This window comes from Ictalurus furcatus, chromosome 7 (genome assembly GCF_023375685.1).
Source record: "Ictalurus furcatus strain D&B chromosome 7, Billie_1.0, whole genome shotgun sequence".
In the NCBI taxonomy this organism is placed as follows: Eukaryota; Metazoa; Chordata; class Actinopteri; order Siluriformes; family Ictaluridae; genus Ictalurus; species Ictalurus furcatus.
The window spans coordinates 17,370,354-17,379,721 of record NC_071261.1 but is presented as its reverse complement, the minus strand read 5'-3'; positions in this window follow the sequence as shown (position 1 = coordinate 17,379,721).

Here is a 9,368-nt window from a genome sequence, read left to right as displayed (position 1 = left end):
GCCACTTGGCTCTGAACACCTAAACAGTTGTGGTGATTCATTAAGGTTTTTATTTTATAGACACTCTCTCTCTCTCTCTCTCTCTCTCTCTCTCTGGGATATTCACACATCTGCCTTCAGTATCAGATAGAAAAGATAAGGGCAATGTAGAGAGGTTTAATTGGAGAGGATGACAACAAGGAAAAGAAAAGAACAAGAGTGAAGTGGGTTTAGTTCAAGCCTGAATGCCTATAATGAGAGGAAGAAAGAATAAAGGAAAGATAAAGGAAGAGCAACAAAAGAAAAAGAGAGAAAAAGAGAGATGACTGAAGACTACGAATAAAAATATAGTGAGAGATGGGCTTTGAGTCCCTGAGCTGGCATCACAGGCACATCTGGCTCAGGAACAAAATGGCGCCTTTTTGAGGGACACATGTGGTCAGACCAAATGCTTCATCCAGCTCTTCTGCAGTTTCGGTCTCAAAGCAACAGAGCTCAACTGAGCTTAGTTTAATTGAAGCAGTGTGCAAATCTGTGAAATGTTATTGTTCAGATTTCACATGTGGATTGTAACTTTATTCCTCTCAGCAACAAAACACCAATCGCATTCTAATTAACGAGAACCTCGTCAATCCCTGCATCTGCTTAAGACTTACTTTACACTGTATATGTTTTGCCAGGGTGTCACTGTTTGCTTTGAAGTCCATATGCTCCAAATATTTAAGTGGCAAATAGGGAGCAAAATATTAGTGGGGCAGTTGTATTTTAAAAGCATGGCATAAATCATACAATTCCATAGGTATTGTAATGCGAAACACTGTGTACTTTTATTCACATCTCACTTTTTCCTGTACATAATCTATTAAAAGGTTTCTTTTTAGACATCACTACACATGGCCCATTGAGTCCAAACATGTTATCTGATTTAGCCCTGTTGTTAGTTTGGCTAATGTAATGAAGACCCAGGGTGAGGCGTTGCGTTCATGCTCGCCGCTGTGGCTCCTGTTTGTTGTGGCGTTTTCTCTGGTTCTTTATCTAACATGATGAATGAGGGCATGCAGCATCCCAAATGAAGATATCCAGCCCCCACTGCCACTGTAATGAAGCACTTCAAAATAATGTGGCCAGCCCCAATGGAGGTTGCACTAAATTTGATCTCATTCAATTTTGTTAAACTATCTGCCAAGCATGCAAGGACAATGGCTTTCTTATATAAATCACAGTCTTAAAGGGCACCTAGGGGTTGTCCCTGGGGGGAAATAAATAAGTCTAAATAAATAAAAAGTGAGTTAAAACAGCGCATGTTGCAATATTCAATTTAAGTTGTGTAAAGGAGGTCAGGCATATACTAATTGATTGATAATTACTTAATTAAATATATGTACATTAAAGGTATTTAAACAATAATAGTAATTATGCTAATTAAAAAAAAAAAACCCAGGGAGTCAAATAGCTACAGTAAATGTAGAATCATATGGCTATCTTGAAGTGGTTGTTAGCACAAAAAGAACAGAAAAATCACTCAGTATTCCCCACCTGTCCCACACAGTGCGCTCTATTGTGATAATTCACCTCAGACTAATACCATGAGGTATGCGTGCAGAATGATAAATGGAGATTAACAAACCCGGCTGCCGAATGCAGGCTGTATGTAGAAGCAGTGTGCATGGATACTTTGGGTGCTTCATTACTTTGGCAAGTGGACAAGATTGACTTGTACAATTAACCTTTATTCATCATGGATACAGCACCTCCAGCCAGGTCAAATGGCCCATTTAAGATGATTGTCTCAAAGGACTTTTTAGGAGACATAAGAGAGCCGCATGATACTTTACCATGACGAGAATAAATGAACTTACTAGCTTTAATCAAAGAAAGTCACAAGAATTTGGTGTCTCCTAATGTATCTGTTTGAAATATACAAGCTTTTTTTTTAAGAAAAAAAAGCCACATGGTGTTGAAAAGCAGGCTTGAGCTAAATATGAAAACAAAACGATTACACATTTTGGAACAATCTGCAGGTCCTGCAGCCCTAATCATTCTGTCAATAGACCCTTTAGTGTGCAGGTGCACAGTTACAGATGGTTTTATGAAGATCCATTAAAAATAATTTAGCTCATCGCTAGGCACAGGAGGGGCTCATAGGCTAAGACTAGTGCTTCCAACACTAGCTGTTCTCCCCCCCACAGTGCCAAGAGCCATCACTATGGGAACTCAAGAGCTAGGTTGGCTCAGGCAAGGTAGACAGTTTCATATGTATGGGTTTGGAGACAGCAGGGGTACTTGATAATCACTGCTGCAGCAGTTGCTCCCAAAATCATGCCAGTCATGTGATGTACACTGTAATGGTTACAGGCATCCTCACCCAGCCCATCTCTCGTTGAACTTGCAAAAAAGGACTATAAAAAAATCGCAGCATATACACCAATCATTAAAACCATTGGCAAGTGAAGTGAATAGCATTGATTATCTTGTTACAACTGTACCTGTCAAGAGGTGGGATATATTAGGCAGCAAGTGAACAGTTAGTTCTCAAGGTTGATGTGTTGGAAGCAGGAAAAATGGGCAAGCATAAGGATCTGAGTGACTTTGACAAGGGCCAAATCTGCTAGCCAAATTAGCATCTCCAAAACTGCAGATCTTGTGGGGTGTTCCCGGTATGCAGTGGTTAGTTCCTAACAAAAGTGGTCCAAGGAAGGACAACTGGTGAACCGGAGACAGGGTCATGGGCACCCAAGTCTCATTGATGCGTGTGGGGAGTGAAGGCTAGCCTGTCTGGTCCGATCCAACAGAGGAGCTACTGTGGCACAAATTGCTGAAAATGTTGATGATGGCTGTGATACGATGGGGTCAGAACACACAGTGCATCACAGCTTGCTGTGTATGGAGCTGCATAGCCACAGACCATTCAGAGTGCCCATGCTGACCATTGTCCATTGAAGAAAAACCCTTCAATGGGCACGTGAGCATCAGAGCTGGACCATGGAGCAATGGAAGAAGGTGGCCTGGTCTGATAAATTACATTTTCTTTTACATCATGTAGATGGTTGGGTGCGTGTGCATCACTTACTTGTGGAAAGGATGGCACCAGGATGCACTATGGGAAGAAGGCAAGGAGGTGGAGGAAATGCTCTGCTGGGAACATTATAGTACCATTATTACCTTATACCTTATAACTATAATACCTGATCTGCACTGATCCTATAGAGTAGTTTCTGATTAAAAACTTATAATAATATAACTATTGTATAATCCATCAGATACAATCAAAAGGTGAATTATTCAATAAGAAATGTTTTGCATCCATCAGAAATCTAAAGATAACATCGGGTGTGTTTAAGTCATGAAAATATAAGTGCCAACAGTATGGAAAGGCTAAAGCTGACAAAATATGTAGGTCACAAGTGTATCAGCATTTAAGCACATGATTAAGAAGTTGTATCCACAGAAGTACATTAAAATAAGTAAATGTTTGCATTTGCGTCAAAGACCTAGGGGTCTAAGGGTGACTAGGGGAGTGTTAATATAGCCAAAGGAATCAGGGTAATGTGGAGGTCAATCAGCAATTGGACATGTGATGATGTTGAAAGAATAAACTTTTTAAGTTGACTGAGTTTGTGGCACAATTAAAATCAACACATGAACAGAATGAGTGAATTGTAGCAAAAGCTCGTGGTAAAGGGGCTAAACCCCGGCTGAATGAGATCATTATTTCAGGAGAGTATAAAAGCTTGTGAAATGATTGTGTACATTCAGACTATCTGCAGAGGTCTCAGCTTTATTTTGACTTAAGTAAAGCTTGATCTTTTGACATCTAGAACCCCTTGTCTCCGTAAGTTTTTAACACAGATTGGAGAGATTTTCTACAGCAATGTTGTCTTGGCAATCATGTGGATGTTACTTTGACACATACCACCTAGTGTACATATATATAGTCAGCAAAAAAAAAAAAAGCAAAGAAAAGAAAAAGAAACATGAGTGTATTTTAAAGATGATTTTGTAAAATCCAAATAAGCTTTACAAATCTTAATTGGAAAGGGTTTAAACAATGTTTTTCATGCTTGTTCAATGAATCATAAATAATTATTGCACATGCACCTGTGGAAAAGTCCTTAAGACACTAACAGTTTAATAGCAGATTTTAGCAATTAATGTCACAGTTACAATAACGTAGGACGCTAAAGAGACCTTTCTACTGACTCTGAAAAACACCAGAAGAAAGATGCCTTAGGCCATAGTAACATCTCACAGCAAGAACTGACAAATCTGGTGCAGTCCACAAGGATGAGATGAACTGTAATACTTAAAGCAGCTGGAGGACACACCAGATACTGACTGTTACTTTTGATATTGACCCCCCCCCCCCCTTTGTTCAGGGACTCATTATTCCATTTCTGTTCGACAAATGTCTGTGAAACCTGTTCAGTTTATATCTCAGTTGTTGACTGTTTTTTATGTTAATACAAATATTTACATGATAAGAAACTTGCTGGAAATGAAAGCAGTTGAATGTTAGAGGAGGATTCTTTTTTTAATGAGTATACACACACACACACACACACACAGTACTGTGCAATAGTCTTAGGCACGTGCAAACAAATGCTGTAGAGAAAAGATGCCTTCAAAAATAATTAAATAAAATGTTTCTCCATTAAAAAAAAAATACTATAAAGAGCAGTAAAGAGTAATAAATTAAACAAAGGCAATATTTGGTGTGATGAACTTTTGCTTTAAAAAAGAAGAAAAAAAAATAGAAATGAGCTGTAAGTTTTATTGAGCATCTTGCAGAACCAGCCACAGTTCTTCTGGAGACTTTGACTGTCGCACTTGCTTCTTATTTTTATTTTTGCAGCAAAATCCAGCAGCCTTTATTATGTTTTTTGCCTGAAAAGTGTTTCTTACTACTTAATATGCTGCTGTCTTCACTGACATACAAACATTTTTCTGTAACATTTAATTTTGTGCTGGAAATCTAATGTTTGGAAAAGGTTTTGTACTGACGCGATAATGTAGATATCATAAAATAAAAATCTATAAAGTTTGTACTAAATAAAATAGGGTGCCTAAGACTTTTGCACAGTACTATATGTGTGTGTGTGTGTGTGTGTGTGTGTGTGTGTGTGTGTGTGTGTGGATAAATGCTAATCCCCTGTACTGTGAAAAGCACACTCACAGTACCGCTGATATACATTTTGTAGTGGCCAGAAAAACACCATAAAAAGCAAAGTTAACTGACACCTGAAAACAGCAACATGAAACTAAATGGTGAAAGTGCACTTCCTAAGAACTGAATGCGCTAGATCAAATAAACTAGCAATGCTGATCAGTCATTATAGCAGGTCTGCTACCACAGGCACAGGCTAACTCTTCCTCCTTTTATAGGGTGCCAAAACTTCTGCCCACATTGGGTTTGTCCTGGCTTTGCTTAGTTTCATGTCATTAATATGAAATGACTAAGTTTCATTAAACTCCCCTGTGCAGTTGAAATCAATAAGCTACACGTGAGCATATTCTCTATATAGATTTGTAGTAACTCGCGCCAATTATACATTTTTGAAGCCTATCATTCAAGGTTTAGAATAGTGAGACTTCTGCATACATTTATACAAAATCAGGAGCATGCGATAAGAATAAATTTTTTGTGTAAAAGCTCCTGCAAATGATTTAAGAGTACTGTACATTTGTACAGTGTTGTCAGATGTTAGCGCAATGATGGCCTTTCTATATAGCAGTAACGTTATAACTCACATACTGTACAATTGAAATCAATAAGTGTTCACATGTGCGCTCTTAGGAAGGATCTGCCTCAGGCTCTGTTTACACTAGTGTGTTTTCATTTTAAAACAGCGTTGTAAAATGAAAACGATCCTCGTCCACACTGGCGTTTCTGCTGTGTTTCAGAAACAATCTCCGTCCACACTACACGACTGAATACGCATGTCACATGACCATTCATGCACACTTGGCATGCGAATACAAGTGTAAACAGGAAGTTGGTTGCTAGTCCAAACCAGCATTCCATGTAGGGCTTATGCTGCTTTAAATTAGATTTGTTGCGATTGCTCTAATCATAGCTCACCTCTTGTACATGTAGGGAGCTGCAGTATTATAAAATACAGAATTTAACTGCACAATGGCTGCTACGAATGACAACAAAGCCAGTAGAAGTGTAGTAGTAGTGTAGACGGCAGGCGTAACCATAGCAAAAGTTATGCATTTTAAAACAAAAACGCACTACTGTAAACAGGGCCTTGGAAGCCTTCAAAATGTTCCGGGCTGCTCCTCAACTCCCAATTGAATTACTCTTCCTATAGAGGATTACTCCTGCTCCATCTCCCACTTTCATTGTTTTCTCCAGACTCCAGACATAGCACATAGTCTCAGAATAGGCCTAGTTAATCATTGACAATCCAGAGCCAAGGCCAATGAGCAGACAAGCAGACTAAACCGACTGTCTTCTAGCTGCACTGAGTCATCACCTAGGTTCCACAGTATAGAAATTTTCAGAAAATTTGTTTTAGTGTTGGGGTGGCTGTGGCTCAGGTGATAGAGCGGGTTGTCCACTAATCGTAGGGGTTGTGACTCCACATTCCGAAGTGTCCTTGGCCAAGACACTGAACCCCAAGTTGCTCCCGATGGCAAGTTAGCACCTTGCATGGCAGCTCTGCTACCACTGGTGTGAGAGTGTGTGTGTGAATGGGTGAATGAGAACCAGTGTAAAGTGCTTTGGAAAAAGGTGCTGTATAAGTGCAGACCATTTACCATTTAGTAACCTAATTAACATAAAATTAGATTACCGAATGCACAGCCTCACCTCATCTGAAGCTTGAACTGTTAAACATTAGAACTCTTACATCTAAAGCATTTATTGTTAATGAAACTTTTACTGATCAGGAGTTTATTATATTGTGTTGTGTTTAGCAGAAATATGGATTAAACCAAATGAGTACATAGCACTAAATGAAGCCAGTACTCCTGGGTACAGTTATATACATCAGCCCCGTCTAACTGGTAGAGGAGGAGGTGTCACACTCATTTATAATCTAGGCATCACACAAAAACCTAGTCATAAATGCAACTCTTTTGATGTTCTTTATACTAGTGAACATATGTAGCAACAAAAAATAAGTCTAACGAGTCGATTTCCCAACTTATTAATTACAGATCCCCAGGGCCATATTCTGAATTCCTTGTTGAATTAGCAGATTTCATCTCGAACCTGTTTGTTTCTCTAGACAAAGCATTAGTTGTTGGTGACTAATATTTATTTTGATAACCTGGCAGACCTTCTGAGAACAGTGGTTGTGTCTATTCTAGATTCAGTAGGGGTCAATCAGAACGTTATAGGACTCACTCATAGTGGTGGTCACACTCTTGACCTGATACTAACATACAAATTAAATATAGAAAATATAGTAAGACTTCCGCAGTCTGAAGTTGTCTCAGATCATTATCTCATCTCGTTTAAATTGCATATTGATCATAATATTTGCACCTCGCAGACAGTTTTATAACAATCCCTGTAGATGATAATAAAGCAATATCAGATCAGCGATTAGAATGTTTTACTCCCCTTAGATAGACCAAACCAATATCATTAATCTCTTCAGCAAAATCATCAACTTGTATACTAGATCCCTTACCTACATGTTTCTTCAAACAGATTATTAAAGAAGAAATCAAACCACTTCTTAAAATAATCAATTCTTCCCTTAGTACTGGCTATGTACCTAAACCATTGAAACTAGCAGTTATTAAAGCCCTGATTAAAAAACCTGACCTCGACCCCTCTCAACTATCCAGCTATAGACTAATATCAAATCTGCCCTTCATCTCCATGATCTTAGAAAACGTTGAAGCACAGCAGCTATGCTCGAACCTACATAGGAATAACATTCACGAAATGTATCAGTCAGGATTGAGACCTCATCATAGCACAGAGCCAGCACTGGTTAAAGTGGTAAATGACCTACTACTGGCCTCTGATCAGGGTTGTGTCTCCTTGCTTGTGTTGCTTGACCTTAGTGCAGGTTTTTTAATACCATTGATCATAGTATTTTCCTTGATAGTCTAGAAAACGTTGTTGGTGTTAAGTGAACGGCCCTCTCCTGGCTCAGGTCTTATTTGTGCGATCGTTATCAGTTTGTAGATATACATGGTGACTTCTCTATGCATACTGAGGTAAAGTTTGGTGTTCTGCAAGGTTCTGTTTTATTCCCACTGCTTTTTAGTTTATATATGATACCTCTGGGTCAAATAATTCATAAACTTGGAATTAGTTTCGACTGTTATGCTGATGATACACAGCTGTATGTTACAGTGAAGCCAGATAACAGATGGCAGCTTAATAAAGTTGAGGAAGGTGTAAAAGACGTTAGACACTGGATGCTTATTAACTTCCTTTTACGTAGTTATGACAAGACAGAAATACTTCTACTAAGACCACATGCAGCATGTAGCTGTGGTCCTAGTAGAAGCTTTCTTATTACACAGCAACTCTGGATGGCCTTTCGGTTTCATCATGTGCAACCATAAATAACCTTGGTATGATTATTGACTCCAGTCTTTCATTTGACACTCATGTAGATAATATTACTAGGATAGTCTTCTTTCATCTCAGAAACATAATGTCACTACATGATGCAGAAAAAATAGTTCATGCTTTCGTCACCTCTAGGTTGGATTATTGTAATGCCTTACTGTCTGGATGTTCTAGTAGGAGCATAAACAAGTTCCAGTTGGTCCAGAATGCAGCTGCAAGAGTCCTTACTAGAACCAGAAAATACGACCACATCACACCTATCTTATCCACACTGCATTGGCTCCCAGTAAAATTTCACATTGATTATAAAATACTACTACTGACCTATAAAGCACTGAATGGTCTCGCACCACAGTACCTGAGTGAACTTTTGGTCTTTTACGATCTACCACACCCATTCCGATCAAAAGGCGCAGGCTATTTGTTGGTACCTCAAATAGTGAAGGCTACAGCAGAGGGAAGAGCTTTCTCTTACAAAGCCCCACAGTTATGGAACAGCATTCCAATTAGTGTCCGGGACTCAGGTACAGTCTCAGTGTTTAAGTCCAGGCTGAAAACATATTTGTTTAGTCAAGCTTTTTGTGAATAGTTTTTCTTTAGGTAAAGGAGCAGATCTAAAGTGCTCACAGGCATAGAGTGTTCACCCAGGTTTGTTGATGGTGGAGTGGCTGGCCGCCTTATGTCCCAGGGAGCCCTCATGTCTGTGTTACCTTTTGTCTCCCCCTTTAGTTATGCTGTCATAGCTAGTCTTGCCAGAGTCCCTGTTTGCTCTCATGCAAAGTACATTGTCCTTAACCATTACGGGGCAATAATCATACCTAATAATCTCTCCATCTCTTTCTCTCTC